This window comes from Pinus tabuliformis, chromosome 1_1 (genome assembly GCF_031772625.1).
Source record: "Pinus tabuliformis cultivar Carrire ecotype Pingquan chromosome 1_1, CPIR1, whole genome shotgun sequence".
Lineage (NCBI taxonomy): Eukaryota > Viridiplantae > Streptophyta > Pinopsida > Pinales > Pinaceae > Pinus > Pinus tabuliformis.
This window is the reverse complement of record NC_142297.1, coordinates 677,589,840-677,611,467: the sequence shown is the minus strand read 5'-3', so window position 1 is coordinate 677,611,467 and position 21,628 is coordinate 677,589,840.

The window sequence follows — 21,628 nt, the reverse complement described above, 5'->3', positions numbered from 1 at the left end:
CCTGTGGGATTTTTATTTCTCACTAATGTAATTCATAATGATGATGTAATTAAAGTGTGTTTTTGTTACCTAGGGTAGATACGTCAGATGGATGGCCTAAGTGGCATGTAATGAATTAGTTTGCTTCATATTAGGGATGAGTCAGTTTGACCACCCTAGTCCTTAGCTATCAGTTCAGTCTTTTGTGAGACTTCTCCTCTCTCATGGATTCGACCCCTAAGGCTAGGATTATTTTTTTTTAGGCCTATATCATGTAGTTTCTCAGTCATTTTATGGGTTGGACTCAGTGTGGATGCTCAAAGCTTGATTGTACACCTTTGTAAGCAGTTTGGCAGGAGATTAATAAGAATTGCAACTATTTTTATGGGATCCCTATGGTATGGAGTTCTAGTACAGTTTCTTCTTCTGTGATTATATGTTTTTATGTTTTATGTATGCCATCAATCATTTCATTGCTTCTAGTTGAATGTTTTCAAGTTTGATAGGTAGAATCCATTGCATCAGTGCTCTGCCTTAGGAAACCATTCACCATCTCATGTTTTCTGCAGTCCAAGAAGGATCCATGATTGTCACATGCCCTTCTTAGCTTCTCACCAGTCTAAAACATCTCACCCCATCCAGACCAAGAGTACTAAATCCTATGCCTACCTTGCCCCATAGAACACCCTGCATTTCTAACCTAATTTCCTAGACCTAAATTGCCCAGCTCCTCCTGATCCGACAAAACCTCTAAAAAATCCAATCAAAACTTTTGAGCTACTATACCTAGCCTAAAATCCTTTACCCGATCCAGTCATCTTGACTGATATCCTTACGAAGAGAGCTCTCTCCTGGCCTAGTAGGGCTAGCTACTTGGGTAAGCTTGGTTTGTGGTTACCCTAGCATTGCCTCCCTTCAACATGAGGTCAATCTAGGTGATAACATAGTGGCTACCATACTGGGAAAATGAAAGACTAATCACACCGGTAATATCATTTAAATTCTTGAACTTTGGATGATGAGTTTTAGAATTTACTAAACTGAAATAGAAAGCTGTAAAGTAATATAGAAAACTTTGAAATTTGAGCACACTTGCTTCGAGAAAGTATACTAGGGTCAATCCAGATCCAAATCCCACAACAGTAGTGGATAATCCTAACTTGATTTCAAGAAGACTCAAAAGACAAGAAAGTACAGTCAGCTTAACACTTTCGATAAAAGTAGATTCCTACCCAGATGAGTGGTTGTTCTTAGACGATATCCCTTTTGATTTGTCATTTGACCTTTCTCTGTTTAGGACCAAATCTGAAAGTGCACTTGAAGATATAGTGCTAGAACCGGAATTTATTACATATCTCAAAATTCAAAAGGAAAACTGGTCAATTGATGAGTATATCCTACATTCTCTTCAATCATCCCTTACTACTGCTAAGATCCCTGAGTTTTATGAATCAGCGTCCACTACCCTCAGTTCATCATTATTCCCATCAACCTCTAGATTTCATTCCCAACCTCCGTTTATACCTACACTTCCCCTTCAACCTATCAGATCCCATCAAACACCTATTACCCCTACTACTCCATCAACCCCTAGTAGTCTAATCATTGTTTCAAATCCACCTCGATTCATGGCTGCCCAGTATGCATTCCTTGTTTTACCTCAGAATATTGGTGTTATGCCCACTGATTACCAAAGTAAAATACCTCTTTTTGATGCCACTCAAAACATTACAACTCAGTAACATGTTGATAAAATGAATGACTTCTTTGACCTTCATGAAGTAGAGATAGAAGATGTGACTAAGAGATTGTTTGTCCAAATCTTTGGAGGTGAAGTTTGAAAATGGTTCAGAGCTTTGCATGCAACCTCTATCACCACTTTGCTAGTCCTACATAGGCAATTCCTAGATCGATGGGAGGTAAAGAAGAATCCACTCCAAATTTTGTTTGAGTATGAAAATATCAAAAGGAACATCGGTGAAAGTGTGCAAGATTATTGTGTGAGGTTTAATGCAATATATAATGCTATTCTGACCAACATTAAACCACAGGAGGGGTTAGATTTACTCAAGTTTCCAGACGATTTCGATACTGATATGGCATATCAGTTACGGGAACGTGATCCCACCACACTAGAAGACATGCAGAAGAATGCTGTAAGTGTAGAAGCAAATCTGTTGGCCAAAAGAGCAAGAATGAGATTTGAAAAGAGAGTGACCATAAAGGAGGAAGCATCTACCTCAGATGTCAAGATGGATACTTTGATCTGAACAGTGGAGAGTATGGTTGACTGACTGACCATCACAGATAGACCTGAACCACCAATCATGAATCCAAATTTTATAGGACAATAACAGCCCCAATTCTGGATCAAGCAGAGAGAACAAAAGGCACCGGACCAACCAGCACAACAACAACAGATCAAAACTCCTTTGCAACAGAATTATGTTTAGGGAATGGAAGAAGAAGATGATGATGATCCAGTAATGAAGCAAACCATTTTTTCATTGTCAATGGTATGCCCATTTTTCTGACGGAAGATGAACAATATGCAGAGGTTCCAGACATTCAAAGGGATGAAGATTACATATTAGAAAACAATGCAGTTTTGGAGGCTGAGTCTGATGATTATCAGTGAGGTTATATGAATGCTTTGACATCACAATAGAGTTAGTATTCTTTGAGGGGCAGAGATGTACCAATCAATCCCATTCAAAAAAGAAGGGATCTGCAATCAAAGAATGACTCCTCAAACATTCAGAAGAAAGGGAAAGAGCCTGTCGATCCAAGTTCCAGCAAGGTACCATCAACAAATATCATTACAAATGAGAAGAACAATAAGAAAAATGCAGCAAAAGAGCAAGTAGAGAAGAAGGACATTACTGTCAAAGAGGTAGAAAAAGTTTCATCCTTTAATTTAGAAAGTGAAATTGCTAAATTGAAGGTGTCCATTCCTTTGACTGAGCTGGTAAAGAATAACAATTATAAACACCATGTATCAAGAATTTTGCAAATAGACCCTTTTTCAGACATGGTAAATGTCGAAGATGATCATCCTGAACTCATTTTTTTTCTGGCCATAGAAGGTCAGTCTGAAGATAGTGAAGTTCCTCCCTCTTATCTGATTCTTAGATTGCATGAGTACATTCTCCATAATGCCATGTTTGATTTCAGAGCTTCTCATAATTTGATGCCTAAAGCCATTATGGAGAAGTTGGGCCTAGATATTACCCGGAAATACCATGATTTGTATTCCTTTGACTCCGTAGAGTTCATTGCATTGGTATTATCAAAGATCTAGTAGTGTATTTAGATCAAATCCCAGCCAAAAATGTTTTGATGGATGTGGTTGTTGTTGATATTCCACCTCGATTCTAGATCGTGGGGTAATAAACTCAAGGGAACTTTACAACTTGACTTCTCTTATGCTACCATTCCCGTTTTTGGTCAATTGAGGAAGTTATAGTGGGAGAAGAAAATGAAATACATGATCACTAGTAAAGAGAAGCCTGTGAATCATCCAATAAATGATGTACATACTGATTTAGAATCATTTGTTTTGTACTCTTGATAGTGGATTAAATGATGTAAATATTCAGATTATAGAAGTAGATGATGTACCAGAAATTTCAGAGAATTTTAGGGCAGTCCTTAATCAGGAAAAAGAAAAAGTAGCAAGTTCTTCTAAGAAGTCTATATAGCTGCAAAAGGTTAGTGAAGAGCAGAAAAATGAAGTAATCAGTCAAGGTAAGGTATAGAAGGAAACAGAATTTCAGCATCTAGAAGATGAAGACGACCTTTGGAGCATGGATTTCAATGACACTGTGGGTAAGGACGGTGCTGGTATAGGAATTTGGATTCACAACCTTGCTTTCTAGCCTACCAAAGTCCCAAGTAATGTTAGAGTATGTTCTTACAAGTTGGCTTTTGATTGCTTTAACAATGAAGTGGAGTATGAGGCTTTGATTAGAGATCTTAAAATTTTGAAGAAACTGAATGCAAAAAGGATTTCTGTCTATGGTGATTCAGAGTTGGTGATCAAAAAGGTAAAGGGAGAGTATCAAGCAAAGCATCCATGGTTGAGAGCCTACAAAAATGTAGTCCTAGATATTTTGAGAATGTTTCCTGAATATACCTTGACAACAGTACCCGAGACTCAAAACATTATTGGAGATTCACTCGCCACTACGGCAAACAATTTGAAGATCCCAATGAACTCCAACAACAAGTTTGAAATTCATGTCAAACACTGGCCTATTGTTCTTGATAATTTAAGGTATTGGCAAGTGTTTTGGGATGATAATGAAATCAATTCCTTTTTGCAAAATGAAGGAACGTTCAAGAATGATTCTATTGATGATGATTCTGATACCGATGAACAAGAGATTAAGGTGAATCAGATGGAGGTATTATAGCTGAAGGATAACATTATTCCTAGAGGCCTCGTACCTTTATAGGAGCTTTTTGATCAGGATGATGTTGCAAGAAAACCGAGCTTGGTTCCTACCGACAAAGGAGTTGAAGATGTCAATCTCGGAACAGCTGACAAGCCCAAGCTTGTAAAGCTATCAAAAGCATTGTCTCCCGAGGTAAAGGCCCAGTATGTTAGATTACTTTCTAAATTTTCTGATGTGTTTGTGTGGGATTATTCATATTTGAAGGTGTATGACAAGGATATAATTCAGCATACTATTCCTATCAAGCCGGATCAAAAGCCTTTTAGACAGAAGTTGAGAAGGATCAATCCAAAGCTATTGCCATCCATCGAGAAAGAGGTGAACAGATTGTTCAAAGCTGGCATCATTGTTCCAATCATATTTTCTGATTGGATTTCGAATTTGGTCCTGGTATGAAAGAAGACTAGAGAAATAAGGTTGTGCATAGATTTTCGGAACCTCAACAAAGTATCCTTAAAGGATAATTACTCACTTCCAAAGATGGACCATATTCTGCAAAGAATAGTTGGAGCATCATGGATGTCACTACTCGATGGTTACTCGGGCTATAATCAGATCTTGGTGCACTCAAAATACCAAGACAAAACCACCTTCACAACACCTTGGGGAACTTTTCAGTATGCTAAAATGCCATTCAGATTGAAGAATGTTGGAGCCACTTTCCAGCGAGCGATGGACATCGCTTTTGCTAATGAGAAGGATGTTTTCTTGGTTTTTTATTTAGATGATTTGACGGTATTTTCTGGTTCTGATGATGAACACTTGCACCACTTAAGGATTTTCTTTCAGAAATGTAGAAAGTTTGGGATTTCTCTCAAACCCAAGAAGAGTCTTTTTGCCATGGACGAGGGTAAAATCCTTGGTCATATCATTTCTAAAGATGGTATTTGCATTGATCCTTCAAGTGGGGAAGCAATTCAGCATATAGACTTTCCGCGCAACAAAAAGGAGATTCAGGCTTTCAATGGTAAGATGAATTTCTTATGCAAATATACCCAATTTGGCAGAACATTTACATGAAATGATTAATATGTTGAAAACAGACAACACTGTGAAATGGACCGAGGATGCTAGGAAATCATTAACTTTGGTAAAGTTTTCTTTGACCGTAGCCCCAGTCTTGATTAGTCCTGATTACTCTCATGATTTCATTATATTTTCATTTGCATTCGAGCACACCATTACTCTCATGATTTCATTATATTTTCATTTGCATTCGAGCAAATTGAGCAACCCATTTATTTTTTCAGTAGGACTATTCGAGATGCTGCCTTGTGGTATAATATCATTAAAAAACAAGCATTGGCTCCCATAAAAGCATTGAAGGATTTCAAAGTGTACATTCTACATTCACATACCATAGCATATGTTCCTAATGCATTAGTAAAGGATGTTCTGATGCAAACTGATGTGGAGGGAAGAAGAGGTAAGTGGATAGTAGCAATGTTGGAATATGATTTGGAGATTAAACCCACTAAACTGATCAATGGACAAGCCTTAGTAAAAATGACAGCAGAATCAAATTTGAATGCTCTGGACATAAATCTCATTGCATCAATGTATGAGGATGAGGATGGTGGCTCGCTCATTCAAGTCTCATAAATGTTTCTCCAATCACCATGTTATTCTGATATAGTTTATGTTCTTTAGCATCTTTCACCACCTCCTGGAATGTCAAGAAGCAAAGGTAGATCACTAAAACTCAAATCAGCAAAATTCTACATTTTAAATAGTGCTCTTTATTGGAAAGATCCAGGAGGGGTTCTTCTTAATTGTTTGGTTGAAGACGAAGCTCAGTAGGTGATGCATGATTTTCATAGAGGTGATTGTGGTGGTCATTTGTTTTGGAAAACAATAGCTAACAAAGTGTTGAGAGCAGGATATTATTGGCCAACTTTATTTTCAGATTTGTATAAGCCAATGATGAGCTACCATGAATGCCAAGTTTTTCAATGAAAAAGGAAGTTGCTTCCTCTTCCTTTGAAACCAGTTGAAGTAAATGCACCTTTCCAGTAGTGGGGACTTAATTTCATAGGGAAATCCATCCTATATCATCAGTGCAGCACTGATGGATCTTGACAGCTATCGATTACTTCACCAAGTGGATTGAGGCTATTCTAATAAGGCAGGCCATGGATACAGTAACTATCCAATTTTTAGAATCTAATATCTTGTCTCGTTTTGGTTGCCCTCACAAGATCAGAACAGATAATGCAGCGACATTTAAGTCCAATAATATGGTGGAGTTTTACAACAAGTACAATATTACATTGGGTCATTCGACAACATACTACCTGTAGGGCAAGGGATTGGTCGAGTCGTCAAATAAGTCCTTGGTGAATATAATCAAGAAAATGTTAGAGGAAAATAAGAAGAATTGACATCGAAATCTTGTTAATGCATTGTGGGCCGATAGAGTGAGCAACAATAAATCCATAGGTATGTCACCTTTTGAGTTGGTTTATGGTACTGATACAGTATTTCCTACATCAATTGCAGTCTCGGTCATGAGACTACTACAGGAAGCTGGCAGCGAAGAGGATGATATTCAACGCAGAATTAATCAAATGATTCACCTTCAGTAAACAAGAGAAGAGGTTTCCCAAAACACTTTCTAGTTGCAAGAGATGATAAAGAAGATCTATGATCGTAAAACCAAAGCAGAAAAGTTTCAACTGGAGGATGTAGTGTTGCAGTGTGATGCACAAAATGAGGAAAAGGGAAAGCATGGTAAGTTTGACAATATATGGAAAGGACCATACAAAATCTCAGCCTATGGAGGATAGAATGCCTTTTTTTTAAAGGAAACGGATGGTCAAGATTATTCAGGAGGGCCAGTGAATGGTAGGCTCTTGAAGCATTACTACTTTTGAGGTTGTTTCCTGAAGTTACTACACCTTCATTGTATATACCAATTTGATTTTCCTTGCAAGTTTTCAAGTACACAGTCATTTGAGCTTGGGGCCCAACGTGAAGGCTATAAAGTTTAAATGATTAGTGTTAAGTTTGGTTGATTTGGTTTATAGTCAAGTTGTGAGTCAGTTTGGTTGAGAGTCAGTGTTCAGTTGTATTGAGTCATTTTTCACTTTTTTTGGTTTTCACTGTATTGACCAATGGATGAGGCACTTGGTCTACGGTGTTCTTGAGACCACTAAGGAGCTTCCATCCCCAATAAGGCCAATGTTAGTGTCAGTGTCTGCATACTTCCATCAGGGATCAAAATTCACTCTTTCCATTTTCATTTTAGGGGTCCCATACTGAAAATTTTGCATCATCCCATTAGGTCATGATATACTTATCCACTGATGGTTGTTTTATCTTCAGAAAATCTAAATTTTTTCCTCATAGAGTATACTTGTTGATCCTTCTTCAGATTCTCTTCAGTTATGGTTTCATAATCAATCTGTAGTCATGATTTCATTAGGTCTTAGGGTTTCACCACCAAGGTCAAAAATTTGATGTTAAGAGGCAAATAAAGGTCAGCAAAGGTATGAGGATGACTGATAAAACAAGCATGATGATTTGTAAGTCATAAGATACTGCGTTATTATTATTTTTTACCTAATGTAATTTTCACCTCAAAAACATGTTTTTGAGGTGAAAACAGAGTATTTTAAGTTTATTTGAATTTCATATGTAATTTTAAGTTCTTATATGTAATAATGGATCTCAGCTGCACTGGAGCATTTCTCCTTGCTACAAGACAAACAAACACTGCAAAATTCAAGTCAAATTGAGCATTTATCCACTTGCAAAGACACAAAGAAGAAAAGGCATTAAAGCAGAGTTTAAAGGTGAAAGTGACAAAAAAACATTAGCAAAGGGGGTTTGAGGAGCTAAAGATTAAATTCAAGGGTGTATAAATATCTTCTTGCCTTCATATCTTCTTTATTTCCATTTTACCCTGCATTGAGCAAACCCCAGTAGTGTTTTTTACAATTTGAGGTCGAATCAGTAGAAATAGTGGAGGTGTTGCACGTTTCCTCTTGGCGCTATGCACTCCCTTCAGGTGCTACACACTCCGTAGAAGCGTTGCGCACTTCCCCTGGGCACTGCATGTTTGGCCAATTTTTCCCATATTCGTTCTTCAACATTCCAAATACCTCCTCAGCCTTAAAACAAATAAGTATCCTCTTTAAAACATCATTTTCCCTCTCCTCAAAGTTATTTCCTCAATGTTTGAAGAATGAAATCAAGATTGGTGTTAGTCTCACATTCAAAACCCTAGTTTTTCTCCTAAACCCTGATTTTTGCAAACAAGCTTCCCATTTCCTAAAAATACCTAATCAATACCCTATATCCCCATTCAGAGACCTCTATCCCTATACCCGTCAGACTCCCATCTACCTTTCCCAAAATTTTTCCTTCCTAAACACTTGCATTCCCCTACCATTTCCTTATGGTTTCATAACAAAGACACCATGGCTGATGAAGGATATAGGCCACACAGTGAAGAAGAGGGATCAGAAAGAGAGGGAAACATAGAGCATATAAGACCACATAAAGGAGGGAGAATCCACAGGTTTGAGCCCATAGATGTCAAAGAGCTCCTAGCTTCTCTTATAACAGTGACATCCTTCAAATGGTTAGGGTGTTTTGAGTTTTGTGATCAAGTCCAAGCAGTCCATTACCACCCTGAGTTGACTAGGATTTTCATAACTAAAATTCAAGATAACCAAGTCACTCTTGCATGCATAACCTTCACATTATCTACCACCATCATATCAGCTACCACCAAGATTCTAGAAGTTGGGGAAAAATGCTTCAAGCAAGCTGCAATAGAAGTACATTTTTATGAACCATACATCAAACCTAGGTGCAAAAGTGAAAGAAAAGGTTGTTTCCCTTTCTCATACCTCCTTGATAGATATGCACCTATGATGAGGATTATAATGAAGTATTTTTCATGTGAGGGTAGGTTCTCTAGGGTCTATTCTTACTACATTCGGTTACTTATGTGTTTCACTAGGTTTAAAATGCTCAATATACCCTACTATCTTTTCAGGAGTGTTGATAAGATGGCTTACATTGCCCAGAAAAGAGAATACAAAGATCAAATGAAAAGCTTATTTCACCATTCCCTCATAAATATCATAGTTCTTTATCACCTTAAAGAACTTAACATTGCATGGAGTACATTTATATCTAACCCCATTTTCACTCAAGTTTCCACTCAAAATGTTCAAGAAATTCCATCATCATCTCATCCACCATCACCCCCATTATCGCCATTCCATGGACCTATTCTTTGATCTGACAGGAAAGAGGACAATGACAAAGAACAAAGTGATCAGGGTCAAAGCAGCAAGCCCAGAGGGACTAATTTAGGTACTATGGTGCATGCCTATCAGAGAGGTAATAGGCAAGTGTTTGCCCCATATATTGTGGGAGGGGCCTTTCTCTCTTCATCAACAAAGTAGGTACAAAAAGGAAAGGAAAAAATGGTTGAAACAGAAATGCAAAAATAGGAAGAAGACCCCCATGAAACTGAGCAAGATTTTGACTTAGTGGACTTAGATGAGGGAGATGAAAAGGAAAACACCAAAATGATCCTCAAAGAGCAAGAATCATTGATAGATGAGTTGCAGGTGAAACTACAAAGAGAAAAATACATTATATCTTATTATGAACAGGAAAATAGGCAAATGGAGACCAAGCATGAGCTTATGGAAGTTCAGCTCATCAAAGCTAAAAGGGAAGTTGAAAAGACTAAAATCCAACTTGAGGAAGCCTATGGTGACTATGGTGAGCCCATGGAGGAAAAAATTCCCAGGAGGAGGCCTAGGACTAGATGCCTAAAGCGACCTTTGGAGCTTGAAAGAGAAAAAAAGGCTCAACTTGCCAACCAACTCACCTTAATGAACAATTTTGCATAATGGTGAATAAGAACTAGGAATATTAGCTTGAGAGGGCTAACACTCATATTGAGGACCTGTTAGCTAAATCTAATAGAGATACAAAGGTTCAAATAAGAATGGACAAATCCTATGCCATGAGAAACAAAATTGCTAGAGCCAATCTTGAAAGGGTTCATGCCAAAATTGAGGCCTTAACTCATAAGAAGGAGAAGGACAAGCTTGACCTATTGGTAGAGGCTTCACTCCATGCTTATTCACCTTTAACATCATCTATTTCAACCATTTTTGAAGACCCTAAACTCAGTTTTTTGCTTTCATCATTTCCTATTTTCTTCAGGTAATTTTTGTATCAGTCCCTTGGTCAAATGCGCAACACCCTAGTTTTGGGGCATCTTTTGGAGGAATTTCCACCACCATTGGATTCATAAGACCATTTACATTCAAGAAAACCATGTTTCTAGATTTTAAAGTCAAAACTACTAGGTGGAAAAGGCAAAAAACCACCTAAAAATCATGTTTCTGCCTATTTTCTGAGCCAGGCGCTACACGTTTGAGCAGGCTTGGGATATTTCCGTTTTGGAGGGGCAAATCAAGCTCAATTTCGAAACTAGGGGCATTTTTGGAAACTAGACATGATAATCTTTCCAATGAGCTATCCTGAGCTAGATTTGGACACCAGGAAGGTAGTCAAAACTCACCCTGAATATGGCATTTCACACTTCTTTTAGGCGCTACGCATTTGACACTGGCGCTGCGCATTTGATAGGCAGCCAAATTTTTCACTATTTCTCTCAGAAAATACTTTTCACCTGTGGGATTTTTATTTTTCATTGATTTAATTCATAATGATGATGTAATTAAAGTGTGTTTTTGTTACCTAGGGTAGATACATCAGATGGATGGCCTAAGTGGCATGTAATGAATTAGTTTGCTTCATATTAGGGATGAGTCAGTTTGACCACCCTATTATTTATCTATCAGTTTAGTCTTTTGTGCAACTGCTCCTCCTCTTATGGATTCGACCCCTAAGGCTAGGATTATTTGTTTTCAGACCTATATCTTGTAGTTTCTCAGTCATTTTATGGGTTGGACTCAATGTGGATGCTCAGAGCTTGATTGTACACCTTTGTAAGCAGTTTGGCAGGAGATTAATAAGAATTGTAGCTATTTTTATGAAATCCCTGTGGTATTGAGTTCTAGTAAAACTTCTTCCTTTGTGATTATATGTTTTTATGTTTTTTATATGTCATCAACCATTTCATTGCTTCTAGTTGAATGTTTTCAAGTTTGATAGGTAGAATCCATTGCAGCAATGCTCTGCCTTGGGAAACCATTCACCATCTCATGTTTTCTATAGTCCAAGAAGGATCCATGATTGTCACATGCCCTTCTTAGCTTCTCACCAGTCTAAAACATCTCACCCCATCAAGCCCAAGAGTACTAAAGCCTATGCCTACCTTACCCCATAGAACACCCTTCATTTCTAACCTAATTTCCTAGACCTAAATTACCCAACTCCTCCTGATCCAGCAAAACCTCTACAAAATCGAGTCAAAACTTTTGAGCTACTATACCTAGCCTAAAATCCTTTACTTGATCTAGTCATCTTGACTGAGATCTTTATGGAGAGAACCCTCTCCCAGCCTAGTAGTGCTAGCTACTTGGCTAAGCTTGGTTTGTGGTTACCCTAGCATTGCCTTCCTTCAGCCTGAGGTCAATCTAGGTGATAACATAAGGCTAAGTGAGATACCGTTGTATAGTGAGAGGCCAAGAGTTCCTATGTAGAGGATAGAGACCCCGTTGTGCTAATGTGAATTAGGCAGAAGTTTCTGTGTTACGAGAAAGGTCGAAGGTGCTTGTGTAGAGAAAGAAGGCCGAGAGCTGAGCATGTGTTGTGAAGAGTAAGAGGCTAAGAGCTAAGTGAATGTTGATGAAAATGAGAGATCAAAAGGAGGACAGGTGTCTACAAAAGGAGGGAGTTGGTGCTTCCTGTTAGTCAATGCTATCAAACAATCAAAGGGATTTGGTGCTTGCTGTGAGTGAGTGTTGACAAAATAGATTGATGTAATAGAGTAGATTCTCTAATTTACATGAATAACAACAACAATATTTGGTGGCTTTTTCCAAAAGGGTTTCCACGTAAAAGCCTTATGTCTTATGTGTATGATACTTATGGTGTGTATGCTTGTATGTTTATTTCATGTTGTTGCCATATTACATATTGTTTCTAATTATATGCATGGGTGCCAAGCTTGAATAAGAAAATTAAATAGGTGTAAAAGTTTAAAATTAGCCTTAATATTGATTCACTCCCCCCCTCTCAGTATTATCATCATTTCCAACACTATTCAGACAATTTTAGGTCTGAGTCCTGGGGTATTTGAGTCCTAACTGACTTTAAAAGAAAAAATACCCTCAGTAAGAACTCCTAGTCAAAATAGGCATGTTTCATCAATGGGGGCTTTCCTGGATGGTAAAAATGGGGCACTGTTACTACCCTGGAGAATTTCCTAACACGGTACAAAGACCATGGGTTCATTACACATACGAAAATAGCCTTTTGTACAGATAAAGTGTGGTTCAAGTCTTGGATTACTTTAGAAAAATAGATACTCCTCAACAGTGTCCCTAAATCAAATGTAACTTGTTTGTAGTGTGAATAAAATATGTAATTTTGTGTGCTAAGTAGGTAAGCATTCCTTCTCTATTTCATAAAATAAGCCTTTGTTATTTAACATAATTCTCTAAGAAAGGGTCCATCAAACCATTATATAGTGGAAAGTTTGAACACCACAAACAATGATTGGCTGGGATAAAAAACTATTAGTCTCACTAACTATGCTAACACAACATTTCATTCTAATGTTTTTAGGTTCAAAGACCAGTGTGACTTTGATATAAGAGGTATCCTTAAGAGCAGCTGATAGTTAAAGCAACTTGTTGGGTAGGTGAAAATGGGTATTGTTATTACCCCCACTGAGGTTCAATTCATCCTGTGACATTTTTACTCACTAAGAGTTGTGCTTCTAGTTTGCTACCCAGGATTTCTTCCGCCTCTCTATTTGGGTTTTTGTTGGGGGTCTGGTAAAAATGTAGGAATAAATAACCTCTCAGCTAAAGGATCGGAATACCGTAATCTGACAACATGAATTTGTACTCTCCTAGACTGGGGTAGGTCAAAATTGTAAGATAAAACACTACCCAAAGAAATATCCCATTTGTAAAATAGATCATGTATGGAATTTTATAGGCTAAATTATGAAAGTGTGTTGATTAAAATGGAAAGAATATTTTATGGTTATTTAAAAATAGAATGGAATTGGATAGAATACCTAATGTGGCATTGTCAAATGAGAACATGAGCATGATGGATGGAATTGGCCATGTCTGATTTGAAGACGAGAGTCTAAAGGTGGCGCTTAAGGAAGTTCTCAATGGTGACAGCTAGGACGTAATTAAGGTTTCTTTGAGTCTCGTCTAGGAGACCATACCTGTTCATGCACTATAGCAGGGATTTTTCTTTGAATATCTATTGGGATAGGACCCCCTGGGGTAAATTTTGTAATTATGGATGGATGGAATTGGCCATGTCTGATTTGAAGACGAGAGTCTGAAGGTGGCGCTTAAGGAAGTTCTCAACGGTGAGAGCTAGGACATAATTAAGGTTGATTTGAGTCTCGTCTAGGAGACCATACATGTTCATGCACTGTAGCAGGGCTTTTTCTTTGAATATATGTTGGGATAGGGCCCCTTGGGGTAAATTTTGTAATTATTTTTTCTCTCTATGTAAAGTATCTACATTTTGAGGGAGCGGAGCGCAAAGGTCATAGGAGTCAGAAGGGTCTTTAGTCCCTCAGTTTGTTAGAATATAGGATGTTTTGTGACTCACCCATGGTTCGAAAACCAGGGTATTGTAATGGAAGAAACTACATAAAGGAGTCATAGGGAATCATAGGAGATAAATAATAATATAATATCATGGTACGAGCAAGTAGTTTGAGGCAGAAAAGGTCATTTTCTATACTTAGGTAAAGGGGAAGGCTCCTGTAGTTGTGTGCACGGAGACATTGGTAGGTTCACAAGCTGAGTTTCGGGCCCCTACAATTATCTGCGCAAGGAAGAAGAGTCTGTAATAGAAGGATCATATCTAATAAAGAATATTTTGGAGCAATAATTGTGTATATGTACCTTTATATTTACTTATGCGATTTATGTGTATTCACTTTATTTTCTACATTTATCTAAAGAAACACTTAATTAGTGTGAAAAAGTGGTAGATTTGATAGCTTACGTGATTTTATGAATGTTTAAAGTCTTTCACGAAGGGTTAAATTCTATTTTCTATAAGTTACTGTGATATCTACATTTTAATGGTTAGGGTTCGCGAAGGTCATGATCTAGCCATAAAAGTAATAAAAACCATCACACAGACCTCTAGATGTAGAAACCTAGTTTTGTCATCCCCAAATATTGCTTTGGGTGAGACTGTAGCCTGCGCTACTCAGGTTGTTTCCGAATGGTCCAACAAGGGTTTTTTTGGTTGGCGTAGCTAACTCTGAATTTGGGTCAGGACCCCTCAAGCCAACAAATGGTTCTATTGTCGGGACCGAGATCTATCTGAGGAATGAATGATGTCGAATAAATGGTTCCCAACTAAGAAGGAAATCAAAAAGTGGATAGATTGGAAACTATAAGAATTTGAAGCTCAAGAAAACAGGAATCTGCGTCTGTCAAAGGAAGAGTGGTTGAATAGATATCTGTATATAGATGAGCATGAAATTTTACTTTTCTATTTTCCATGTGAATTACACCATTGGTTTTCAAAATTAGCAGATAGTCAGGGTACGTGGAAGTTGGATAACCCTGTTGTGTGGACTCCAGTTTTGGTAAGGCATCTGGAAGATTTAGAGAATAAAATCACGAGGGCTGCTGATTACTAGATCGATAGAATTTTTGGTGGATTCATCACTGAATTCACAATCAATACATCTGTAAGCTATAGCGAAGCTAAACGAAAATTTTTCAAAGGACCTAGAGGTAAGTATATGAAATATTTGAAGACTTGGATTAAAATTCTATTGTGTGAGAAAACGGTTATGCCATTGAATTAATGTTTAGAAGAGATTCGACGAGAGCTACGCGAAGTGGAAAAACATTCAGAAGAGATCTAGATTCAAGCACTGAGTATAATCCTCTATTGGGAACATCTGACAATGACAAAGAACGTAGTGTTATGAGGACACCTCTAGGTGCGCTACAGACAGTAAGATAGGGTATTGCGGGAATACCACATCCATCCACTACGCCTCCACCATCACCTCCGCCTCACACATCGACACCTACACCTCCACCTCCACCTCCACCTCCACTATTCAATATGGCCAACGCTATGAATATGCCCATATTGAGAGGTCTAGGGATAAAAGACCCTGAACAATTTTGGTTTGTAGCATATGTTGTGTGGAAGTCACATCAGGTTACAAATGATGATTTGAAGAAAGTGTAGCTGGTTACAACACTGCAAGATAGAGCACTAAGCTCATATATTAAGTATTGTTCATCTCATCCAAGTGTAACACTGGACGAAATGAAGCAAGCACTGAATAATGAATTCAAGAAGCCAAAGTCATAGGTCTAGTCAGTGACAGAGGTCAAAGAGATCCAGCAGAAGGTAAATGAGTCAACGTGGGACTTTGATAAGAGGTTGAAATGTTTGCTATAGCAGGCTAATATACAGATTATGGATGATTAACATAGGGATTGGTACATTGTTGCGTTGTTAACTCGTCTGAGATTTCCTCTATCACAACATAAAATTGGCACACGAGTTGAGGCATTAGAGATTGCTATGAGAGTAGAAGCTTTGCCCATTCAAGGTACAAATCTAGGGGTGCAATAGATTCATTCACAATTGGCAAGCTTACATATGGATTTACAAGGCCTCAAAAAGGGGAAGGAAGTCCAAACTGAGGTTCACGCAGAAGTTTGGTGCTTAAAATGCAAAGGCAATGGTCATGATAAGGACCATTGCCCAATCTATTAGAATTATCTTATTGGGGGAGACCCTATACCCTTGAAGCCAGAAAATACCACAATGTCGAGCACAGGAGTAGCACTGTGGTGAATTATTTTTCAGGTTACAAGACAACATGCAACAGATAATTGTCATTTACTACATAAATTTGTACAGACTCCCAACAGTTGTTTTGAAATTTCTGCAAATCTGTAGGTCATGATGAGCACCATTGTCGAAGCTATGAATTGATGATGGATAGAGCCCCTACGTATAGAATGAAGGCAAAGACTCATCCTCAAGATCAGGGCAGAACTGTGGTGCCTTTAGGTGCTCGACCAAAAGGATGCGTAAGCAGGCTCGGTGGAGGATTCCAAGGCTAAGGAAAATGGCAAGGAGGAGGCGTTGGAAGGGGTCGTGGTCATATCATCTGTTACAATTGTGGGGAAGCTGGTCATTTTGCAGGGCATTGTCAAAATTCAAGACAAACTCCCTCTCAATATTGTCGACAGTTTGACCATGTTGTAGAGGACTTCCCTATCCTCATCATGAAGATGCAAGAAAAGGAGACTCAGACCCAATAGCCTATGCAAAATATCCAAATGATGAGGTCAGAGCCTCAGAAAGACGGGCCTAGTGTCAATATTGTTACGTGAAGAGGTAAAACTACTAGAGAAGATAAGAGGAAACAACCTAAAGCTTATGTGTGGGTGTGTTAGACTACTGATAAGGAGACATGATTTGATGTAAATAAGGTGAAGGAAACGTTTATGGAAGCAAATAGGAGCTTCACAGATGAAGGAGCTTCTACATCAAGGACTCAAAATATGGGAAGTTATAATGAGACCAATACTACACATGAGACAAACCCGTCACTATTAGCATCATTTTTAAAAACCTGTATGAAACCCCTAAGGGATAAGAAGGTAGTAGAAACACTGCAAGAGTTTATAGATAATTGCACTGGTAAGGATAATCCTATACGAGAACAACGCATAGTACATAAGGTGGGAAAAAGTTAGAAGAGAACTGGTCACAAATTGAGATTAACTACCTAGATTGGAGAATATTAAATGGACCAAGTAATTCTTGATTAAGGGTCTGATGCAAATGTTCCAGCAAAATAAACCTGGGAAAGAACGGGAAGACCAGCGCTATAGTGGTCCCCGATCCAGCTAAGAATGTCAAATCAACAAAATATTATTCCTATGGGGCGCCTACTTGGAGAGTCTATAAATATTGAAGGGGGTGCGCCATAGCCGACTTTGAAGTGATCGAAATAGTGGACGAAAGTAACCCATATCCAACACTGCTTGGAATTGATTGGGGATTTGATATGAACATAGTCATCAATCTGAAGAAGCGTAGTATGACATTTGAAAAGAAAGAACTAAGGGTGATTGTGCCATTACATCCAGTCGAAGGTGCACGATATACTGAACCGATCTATGACTATGAGGAAGATGATGACATTGAGCAGATCTATAAGCTGACTACGCGAGATAAATATTGGATCAACCCCACAGCGGATGGGAAAATCACATGGGAGAAGGATAACTCTTGTAATTCAGATTTAGATGACGAGCTCAAACAGTGGCATAACTGATTGCATGAAGTATCATCACTGCGTTGTAACAGGCTTACCAAATAATTACGATGTATATCCACTGAGGTACACAATTTATCGTATTACGATGGTTTAGAGGATGTTGATTTATTTATAGCTAAATTTGAAATGGATGTACCAGAGGAACATTGGTTCTAAGCGCTAGACATTGCTCTATGAGCTACGCCTTCCCATTGGTGGGGCACACCTAAGAACAATTTTCCAGATTGGAAGAAGTATCAAAGAATGATGAAGTTGAGGTTTGGGTACGCTAATACCCACATTACGAAAAAATACACAAGGAAGGATGATCCACAAGAGCACTTAGCTCATTGGACAAAGGCACGGGGACAAGAACCGCAGCTGGAGTGGGTTCATATCTTCTACCACTCTTTGGATACAATCCCGATGAACTGGTATTTGGAAATGAAGCTGCAACACGAGACCGCAAAATGGGATGTTTTGAAAGAAATTTTTTTGTTAACTTTTAGCTTTGAAGATTGATTTGAATGTATTGATGAGGTGTTACAGGAGATTAAAGTTGTGATATTCAAAATTCCTGAAGAACTGATTGAATGGATACAACCGGATTGAGGTATGCAGTTGTGCCATGCACTCGAATGATATAATGTGACCACAGAGGATGCCGAGGAAGATCCTGGGAACATCCACATTCCTGAGTCCCAAGGAGAGCATGAATTTGAGGGACTTAATGCAAAAATACCTGATATATCATAGGCTTTAAAGGCCAAGCAGGTGAATATTGGATCGGAAGCACAACAGAAGTTCATGAACATAAGAGACTATTGGGATGAAGATACAATAGATAAGGTCGCAAAGCTATTATGAGAGTATCAAGACTTGTTTCCCACCAAGTTTTCTAATCTAAAAGGGGTAGTAGGGTATCTTGGAGTCATGAAGATCAATTTGAAGCTAGATGCAAAGCCATTCAAGCAATGCTCCTACCGATTAAATCCTAATTATAAGGAAAAAGTGCACAAGGAATTAAATAAAATGCTTGAAGTCAGGATCTATGAACCTGTCAAGGAATCATACTGGGTTAGTCCCATCGTGGTTCAAGAAAAGAAAACATAGGGCAAAATTCGGATATGCGTAGACTTAATGAAGTTGAATGACACATGTGTCCACGATCCATTCAATATGTCATTCATGGATGAGGTACTAGAGAATGTTGGAGGACAAGAAGCCTATTCATTCATGGATGGATTCTCAGGGTACGATCTGATCAAGATCACACTAGAAGACTGGAGTAAAACCACCTTCATCACTAAATGGGGTTGTTTTTAGTATACAATGATGCCTTTTGAGCTTAAGAATTCCCCTGCAATTTTGTCCAGGGTAGTAATTGCGACTTTCAAGGAATTTATCCATAAATTTTTGGAGGTCTACTTCAATGACTTGACAGTGTTCGGGCTAGTAAAGCAACATGTTACTAGTCTATGCCTCATGTTGGATACTTGTCAAAAGCATCAAATAGCTGATAATTTGAAGAAATGCATATTCTACGTACCATATAGGATACTCTTGGGCCATGTTGTTTGCAAGAATGGATTGATGGAAGACCCTACCAAAATTGCAATAATCGTCAATTTGGAGGCCCCAAAGAATGTTAAATGACTATGCGCAATGTTGGCCATACGAGATATTATAAGATTCATCAAAGCATATTCGCAAATCACTGCACCTATGGAGAAATTGCTGAAAAAGGATTCAACATTTTGTTGGGATGAGGACTTCTAGAAGAGTTTGGATATTTTGAAGAAGAAAATGGTCACCATGCCCATTCTAGTGATCCTGGATTGGAAGAAGGAGTTCCATGTTCATGTAGATGCTTCTTGGATCGTGGTAGGAGCTGTGTTGACCCAACCAGGTGAAGGAGATATTGACCATCCAATAGAATTTGTAAGTAGAAAGTTGTCAAAGGTGGAAAAGAACTATTCAACAACAAAGCACAAAGGTTTGGCAATGGTGTATTCATTGCATAAATTTAGGCACTATCTGTTGAGTGCACACTTCAAGATTTATACCTAGTCCAGATCACCTATCATGAATTGAGAATAGGGATGAGCCTATGAGTTTGGAGGAAGGGTTGCCTAATGTGTAGCTCTTCGTGATTCGCATCATAGATGATTATTTCATAGATATAGTTCAATTTTTTTTTACAGATCCTGCTCCTAAAGGGTATTCAACGCGACAAAAGAAAGAACTGGTGCTCCAGGCTGCAGATTTCTCTGTTATCATCAGACATTTATACAAATTGGGCTCTGATGAAATACTACGTAGGTATGTTCTAGAGTATGAGCGGTAAATTATCCTTACAAAAGAACATGGAGGAATAGCAAGAGGACATTATGCATGAAGAGAAAATATGCAGAACATCCTACACACATGACTTTGGTGGCTGACTATGCATAAGGAATCCAAAATATATTGTAGGGTGTGCGATGTCTGCCAAAGAATGGGAAGACTGTCGTGGAGAAATGAATTTCCACTAAATCTGCAAGTGATGTTGTAGGCATTTGATAAGTGGGAAATAGATTTTGTGGGACCAATACAGCCACTTGGGAAGAAGACAAGGGCCAGATATATCATTACCATGAGTAAATACTTAACCAAGTGGGTGGAGGCACAACCTGTAAAATATTGTATCGTTGTAACTGCCACAAAGTTTATTTTTGAATATATCTTATCTCAATTCGGTTGCCATAATATTTTGATGAGCGATAGGGGCACACACTTCTTGAATGAGACAATTGCTGCATTGCTTGAGGAATTCCAGATATACCATCAGAAAAGTACACCTTATCACCCTCAAGAAAATGGCACAATAGAAGATTTCAACAAAATTCTAGAAAGCGCTTTGACAAGGATTTGCAACGCAAAGCGAAATGAATAGGATGTGCCCATACTAGCGGTCCCCTGGGTGTATAGGACTACCTGCAAAAATTTTACTGGACAAACATTGTTCAGATTGGTATATGGGCAGGAGGTTGTAATGCTCATGGAGTACATAATGCCAAGTTTATGCATTGTAGCAGTTGCGGACATGGTTGATCGTGATACCATGGAAGAACTATTTGTGTAACTCTTTGAGTTGGAGGAGGATCGCTTCTTGGTTATATTTCATTAGCAGGTGAAGAAGGGTCGTGAAAAGGCATGGAATGATCGCCATATAAAAAAGAGCACCTTAAAGATTGAAGATTTAGTGTTGCTATATGACAGTAAGTTCACAAAGTTCCTGGGAAAATTTCAGATGCATTGGCTAGGGCCATATGTTGTGAAGGAAATTAGAGATGGAGGTGCAATTTAGCCCACGAAGCTGAATGGGGAATTATTTATGGGAAAATTCAATGGAAGTCGATTGAAGTTGTACAGGGGTGATCTCGCCCCTCTGAAATTACTATATGGTTGAGGGATAGTCTTAGTACTCCAAGGAACTGTAAGGAAGTATGGGACTATAAACTACACTTCCCGAAGGTCAAAAAGGCAAAGTGAAGGGACTACGCGACGAGTCACAGGATGGCATCAAGGTGATCTGCGTCGAAGGAGCTGCTCTAGGTGGGTGGGCCCCGGGAAGCCTGGCCAACAAGTAACCATTGGAAGCACAATAATTAATTGGATGGAGAATTTCTTGTTGATAAGAGGAGGGGGAAGCATTTATGGAGCATATCTTTTGAAATTTGCCGCCAAATGT